This window comes from Rutidosis leptorrhynchoides, chromosome 4 (assembly GCF_046630445.1).
Source record: "Rutidosis leptorrhynchoides isolate AG116_Rl617_1_P2 chromosome 4, CSIRO_AGI_Rlap_v1, whole genome shotgun sequence".
NCBI classification, from domain to species: Eukaryota; Viridiplantae; Streptophyta; class Magnoliopsida; order Asterales; family Asteraceae; genus Rutidosis; species Rutidosis leptorrhynchoides.
Window position 1 is genome coordinate 623,141,815 of NC_092336.1, and position 7,510 is coordinate 623,149,324.

The 7,510-nt window shown below is 32.5% G+C and overlaps 1 long non-coding RNA gene across 1 annotated transcript; it reads right to left on the minus strand.

The window, feature by feature from the left end:
* Positions 1–2,088: 2,088 nt before the first annotated feature.
* Positions 2,089–3,032, minus strand: LOC139904154 (uncharacterized). The gene is made up of 3 exons (XR_011778681.1): positions 2,968–3,032; positions 2,293–2,864; positions 2,089–2,153 (listed from the first exon to the last, which is right to left on the minus strand). It is a non-coding gene; the product is annotated as an uncharacterized lncRNA (long non-coding RNA).
* Between the last annotated feature and the right edge of the window lie 4,478 nt (positions 3,033–7,510).

Sequence of the window (7,510 nt, forward strand, 5' to 3'; positions counted from 1 at the left end):
TAGTTCATTAGCTATGGGGTCCTATGACCCCACATGTTAGAATTTTTTTTAATAATCTACTCTTCAAACAGTGTCGGACACCACTAAATTTAAGTATAGGACCCCATATATATTCAGGATTTATAGATTTTTGAAGGTAAACGACCACTAAAATACCCTTCAAACATAATTTGTAATAGAAAAAAATTTCGGGACCCCATTGAGTTTTGTTCCTAGATTCGCCACTGAGGTCGAGGGTTCGATTCCATGCAACCACAAAGTTATTCTCCCTCATGGCCACGGAGGTTCCTCTGCATTGACTCCGGGTTGCTCGCAAAGCGGGTAGTCACCCTAATTAGTCAGTTCAAAAAATATGTTGGATACACAGGGTAAAAAAAAAGGACCACTTAAAAGCATAAAGACCCACTGAATAGACCAACCACCAATTATACTAACCTATGTTTACACGAACAAAGATACTGAAATTTCAAAAAAAAAAAAAAAAGTCATCCCAAAGTTTTTTAGGTAACCATGTTTATGTTTCTACTATTCATCTTTTAAGGTCAATGCATATATCACATTTTACATGTATATTCGCAAGATCGATATGAGTTTTGAAGTTGGAAATCTCAGTTTGCCTTCAAAAGTGAATGTCAATAGCTTTCTTCTTATATTATGTTAGTACTTCATATTACGGAATTGTTTCATACAATGTCATTAGCCTATAACAGTCCTCTCGATCCTAGAAAGTTACCTTAGAATACATCTACCGGGCTCTTAATCTTGGATGTCCAGATCTTACTACCTATTGGATCATGATACTTATATTACTTGCAAGAATTGATTATGTCAAAAGTGCCTTAACAAAAACATCTTCTTCAAAAGGGGATCTTGAATGGATTTCAAACTTGATTAATAAACTTAACAAAAGAATGTTACAATCAACAAGACCAGCATAATTAACTATAAACTCCCTCCCTTCCACTGGTTATAAAAAATAAACATCAAATAACTACCGAGATGTTCCAGAAGAATCAGTGCATACTGATCATAGAAATATAAACAGACAATTTTATCAAACATCTTAATCGTAATGCAATGATTAGTTAGTCACCGCATTCCAAACCACTATAGAATACTAACGACAAAATTTTGTGAATTTGAATTCCTAATCTACTCAACAGTTCCACTAAATAATAGCAACTCCCCGCAAAACGGGTAGTCGACCTAGGATTAGTCGGCTCACAAAGCGGATCGGAAACTCAGGTCTACCCAAAAAAACAAAATAATAGCAACTCAAACTCAAACTGACATTATCATCCCAAAACATGCTACGACTCATCTATTTATCTATATCTCAAATCTATAGTAATATCACAAAATTTACCAACTAAACTTATGTGTTACTCTTTGCCCCCAAAACATCAAGCATCAAATATTTGGCAAAACTTAGACTTAAACCGTTGATTTTAACATATTGTAAGAAAATAAATAGATAATACAATTCAAAAATATTACAGTATTAAGGTAACATGTATATACTAACCTGCAAGAAATTTTCCATTTCGACTGGGGCCCTCCTGATTATATAAAAAGTCCACAACTTTGCAAAACTGGATGTATGCTTATTCTTGATCATGCGTTCACATATTGAAATCATTACTATTTACTACTCATGAATTGTCAAGTGTTCCCACAGAGCACCTGCAAAGAAGCTACTACTACTCAATACAAATAGGATATTGTTACACGATAAAATTAGGGCATTTTATTGATAAAATTTAGGGCATCTTTTTTAAAATAAGGACAAAAACATAAACTTTTCTTGTCACTCTTTCGCACTCTAAAAACCTAAATCCAATCGTACCTACATTAATTTGAATTATTGACCAGTTAACAGGAAAAAGAAAGGAAGATAATGGAATAATTAGTTTGGGTGAAACCAAAATTAATATATACTCCGTAAATTATTTCTTAATTGCAGTAGTAATTAACTTCATTATAGAGAAACGGTTAAACTGCAGTTCAGGTAAGGGAACAGTAATTAGATCTAGTGCAGTACCTTGTTAATGATTTCAGTTAAAAAAAAAAAAAAAAAAAAAAAAAAAACTCTTCTTGCTCTTCATCAAGAACAAGTACATGATTCAAACTCCAAAGTTGGAATCTTTTAGTACCTGATAAATGAATAGTCCGTATATGATGAATAAAGGGAAAACAAATTAAATAATAATCAGTAAACAATGATAATTAAAGTACAAATTTCACAATAAGGTACATAAAATTAATATACTGTAGTCAATAACTATTCTATACCTGTTGTTCCCACATCATCTTCTTCAACTTGAATCTGATCAAGTTACCATTGTTATACACACTTCAAGAAAGTGAAAAAGATAAATAAAAAATTACTTTTTTTTTTATAGAAAATATAAAAGTAGAAGAAAGAGCCAAGCTGTAAATTAGTCAATAAACTTGCAGCTTTTTCTGCATATACAGTGATGATGGTAGACTGAGAGTGGATGATATATGATGGTTTGTGAGTATCAAATATCAACAGGATCTGTCCACGTGTCACTCCTTTTTTTCCTGCATCTCAACACCCAACCAACACATAAAATATAAAATATACTCACAAAAATAAGATAATAAGAAAAAACATTACATAAATATAAAGAGTTTTAATTAGGTTACTTTAAAATAGGTTACATAGTTGGCGAATGGTGATAGGAGCAGACAGAAGAGAAGTGAGCACATGCATATATACACATACACATAGATATATGTATTTTTTTTAACAAATGTGTAGTTTTTCTATACATAATGTTTGCATATGCTCACTCTCTTCTGTCAGCTTTAATTTGGTTTTCTTCCAAAGTCTTCTCATCCTGCAACCATAGAAAAATACCAACCTTTATTAAAAAAAATATTCCATCCCATCCCAACTTTATTTATAAGAAATCACAAATTTGAAAAAATGTATATGTATACCGATATATCTCTAATAAATCAAGAACACTGTATGTGTAAATTGTAATTGTATCATTGCTAAGTGATTAAGTTGACTTTTAGAAAGAAAAACAACTAACTAAAAACCTATACTATCAACATCTTATTTATATAAGCATTTTATCATACAGGTGGTGGGGATGAGAGTAAAAGAAGGAAAATTAGTGTAAATAAACGTACACCATGTGATATGTGTACTCTTTTGTTTATTCATCTTATAAACGTGAGCAAATTTAATAGCCGCAATAACATATAGGTACTCCGTATTGTAATTATAATTGGTGTTTATTGTATGTGTTATAATAATAATAATAAATAATAATATAGATATGGATAGTCAATTTTGGTGTATACATATAGTCAATTTTGGTACACAAAGTATGTATTTTTATATTGAGATTTTAGGCTATAAATACTCATGAATGCAAGCATTAAACTTGCACCATTTCTCACACTTACAAAGTGTTTCTTTCTTTCTCTCCATTATCATCTTTGTTCTTACACTTCATTATTAGTATTCTAAATCAAGAATCAAATCACTAAAGGTAGTTATAAGCCTACTGAATTATAACATCAAGAATCAAACCACTAAAGGTAGTTATAAGCCTACTGAATTATAACATCAAGAATCAAACCACTAAAGGTAGTTATAAGCCTACTGAATTATAACACGTTATCAGCACGATAATCTTAATACTAAATATGGTTGGCTCTGCCACCAAAATGATATATGGTCGGTTATACCACCAAAATGATATATGGTCGGTTATACCACCAAAATGATATATGGTCGGTTATACCACCAGAATGATATAGGTCGGTTATACCACCTGAAAAAATATATGGTCGACACTGTCGCCAAATTTTCATTTATGTTTACTAATATTTATATTTTTGTTATATAACATTTATTTATGATTGCTTACACATGGTCGACACTGTCACCTACTTATCATTTATGTTATATTAAATTTATGTTTAATGTTTATATACTTATGAATATAAATTGACTCTAATTTATCATGATGTTTGTTTTAATTTTTGATAATAGAAAATGTCGAATCTGGAAAAGCTTAAATTTACTCCTTTAGAATCAACTGGAAACAACTACATGCCATGGGTTATAAAAGTAAAAATGCATCTTAAATCAATGGGCATTCTTGAAACCATAAATGAAAACAACACTTGTTCTGAAAAAGAACAAGCTACGGCATGTTGCTTTATTCATCAACATATTGATGAATGCTTACAAAATAATTATGTGACTGTAGAAGATCCCCATGTTTTATGGGAAGGTCTCAAAAGCAGATTCAATAATCAAAGAGAAATTTTACTTCCAGCTGCAATGGAACAATGGAGAACATTAAGGTTCCAAGACTTTAAGAAAGTAAATGAATACAGCTCAGCTCTGTATAATACATGTTCACAACTTAAATTCTGTGGACATGAAATTAGTGATGCAGACATGATGGAGAAAACTTTCTCCACAATGAATGCTGCAAACATCACAGTGCAAAGAAATTTGAGAATGCTAAAGTTCAAAACATATCCTGAACTTAATTCATATCTCTTAGTTGCAGAGCAAAATGATGAGCTATTAATGAAAAATCAGCAATCCCGTCCTACTGGTACACTTGCAATCCCTGAAGCAAATACTGCAAATAATTATAAACAGGGACAAGGACGCGGGCAAGGTCGTGGTTATAATAACCATCACCATCATCATGCCAAAAGCCATAACTATGGTAGAAACCATCCTTATGGTAATGGTAATGGGCGTGGACGTGGTCGTGGTCGTGGCCGTGGTGGTCAAAGAAATAATAATCCACGAAAATATAAATATCAACCACAAAACAAGCCCACTAAACAAGATGTTGAAGAAAATTCTTCTAAAAATTCTGAAGAATCTTGCTACAGATGTGGTAGAATGGGCCACTGGGCTAATACTTGCCGAACATCTAAACATCTTGTTAAGATGTATCAGGATTCGCTGAAAGGTAAAGAAAAGGAAGTAAATTTTGTGGATAATATTGATCCAACAGTCACTGAGAAACCATCTGATTTATATGAAGATTTCTTGAATGTTTAAGTTGTGTGTCTTTTGAAAAATAAACGATTTAATATCGTCTGTCTTTGTCATTATGTTTGCTAAATGTTTCAGTACTATCTATTTGCGTTTAAAATATTGTGTAATATTAATGTACTCACTATTTATTTCTTATATATAAAATTCAATATGAATTTTGCTGGAATACAACATCAATCAAGTGGTGGAGATCTCTGTATAGCAGACAGTGGAACTACACACACTATACTTAAATCCGAGAAATATTTTATTGATCTAAAACCAACGGAAGGAACTATACATACAATATCAGGACCTGCTAACTTGATAAAAGGGATAGGAAAGGCAAATTTCATACTACCAAATGGTACAAAATTTTTAATAAATGATGCCTTATTTTCTCCCAAGTCAAGCAGAAATTTATTGAGTTTCTCCGACATATACCTTAACGGGTATGATTATCAGTCAGTGACAACAGAAAATGAGAAATATTTAAGTATCACTGACAAGAGTCATGTGGTTGAAAAACTGCCAAGACTTAGTTCTGGATTACATTATACACATATAAATGTACCAGAAATACATATGGTAGTTAACGAAAAATATATTGATCCTGGTGTATTCAGTTTATGGCATAACAGATTAGGCCATCCAGGATCAACAATGATGAAAAGGATTATTGAATGTACTCATGGACATCCACTAAAGGATAGAAAAATCCATCATGATACAATGGTTCCATGTACATCTTGCTCTCTTGGAAAATTGATAACTAGACCCTCACCACTTAAGGTTGAGAAAGAATCACCAATGTTTCTTGAAAGAATTCAAGGTGATATATGTGGACCAATTCATCCACCATGTGGACCATTTAGATATTTCATGGTTCTAATAGACGCATCTAGCAGATGGTCTCATGTTTGTCTGTTATCAAGCCGTAATGTGGCATTTGCAAAATTTCTTGCCCAAATTATTAAATTGAGAGCTCATTTTCCTGATTACACCATTAAAAGGGTGAGACTTGATAATGCTGGTGAATTTACATCTCAAGCATTTAATGACTATTGCATGTCTATAGGAATTGTTGTTGAACATTCTGTTGCTCATGTGCATACACAAAATGGTTTAGCCGAGTCATTGATTAAACGTTTACAGTTAATCGCTAGACCATTGATAATGAGAACAAAACTCCCTGTATCTATATGGGGTCATGCAATTTTACATGCTGCTGCATTGATTTGCATCAGACCAAGTGCAAGTCATAAATATTCCCCCCTACAACTTGCTTTTGGTCAAGAGCCAAATATTTCCCATCTTAGAACATTTGGTTGTGCAGTGTATGTTCCAATTGCGACACCACAACGTACAAAAATGGGTCCTCAAAGGAGGTTGGGAATATATGTTGGATATGAAACATCTTCAATATTAAGGTATATTGAACCTATGACAGGTGACGTTTTTACAGCACGTTTTGCTGATTGTCATTTTAATGAAACATTGTTCCCTAGATTAGGGGGAGAAATGAAAAATAAAGAAAATGATGTTTCATGGTGTGAACCTCAATTAAAGTATCTTGATCCTCGCACAAAAGAATGCGAGACAGAAGTTCAAAAGATAATGCATATACAAGAACTTGCAAATCAATTGCCTGATGCATTTACAGATACAAAAACGGTGACAAAATCATATATACCAGCAGTAAATACTCCAGCTCGAATTGAAATTCCAAAAGCTGGCAATAACGTCACTCATGAATCTTTGCCACGTCAGAAACGTGGAAGACCAATCGGTTCAAAGGATAAAAATCCTCGAAAAAGAAAATCAGCTGATAATGAAGTAAAAGAAAGTGTTCAAGAAGAACCACAAATCAGTACTCCTACTGCAGAGGAGATTGATGATGTCAATACAGAAATTGCAATCAATTATGCATATTCAAAAATATTATGGAACCGAAATGAAATGAAAAATCTTGATGAGAAATTTTCATTTAATGTTGCATATGACATCATGAATAATGATGATGATCCAGAACCAACATCTATGGTTGAATGTCAAAATAGACATGATTGGGCTCAATGGAAAGAAGCAATACGAGCTGAATTAGAATCACTCAATAAAAGAAAAGTTTTCGGATCCATCATTCTCACTCCTAAAGATGTGAAACCTGTAGGATACAGATGGATTTTTGTCCGAAAAAGAAATGAGAAAAATGAAGTTACAAGGTATAAAGCTAGACTTGTAGCTCAAGGTTTTTCTCAAAGACCGGGAATTGATTATGAAGAAACTTATTCTCCTGTTATGGATGCAATTACTTTTAGGTACTTAATCAGTCTGGCAGTTTCTAAAAATTTAGAAATGCATCTCATGGATGTTGTGACTGCTTATCTATATGGATCACTTGATAGTGATATATATATGAAGATACCTGAAGGATTTAAGGTACCAGAAGCATCAAATGCA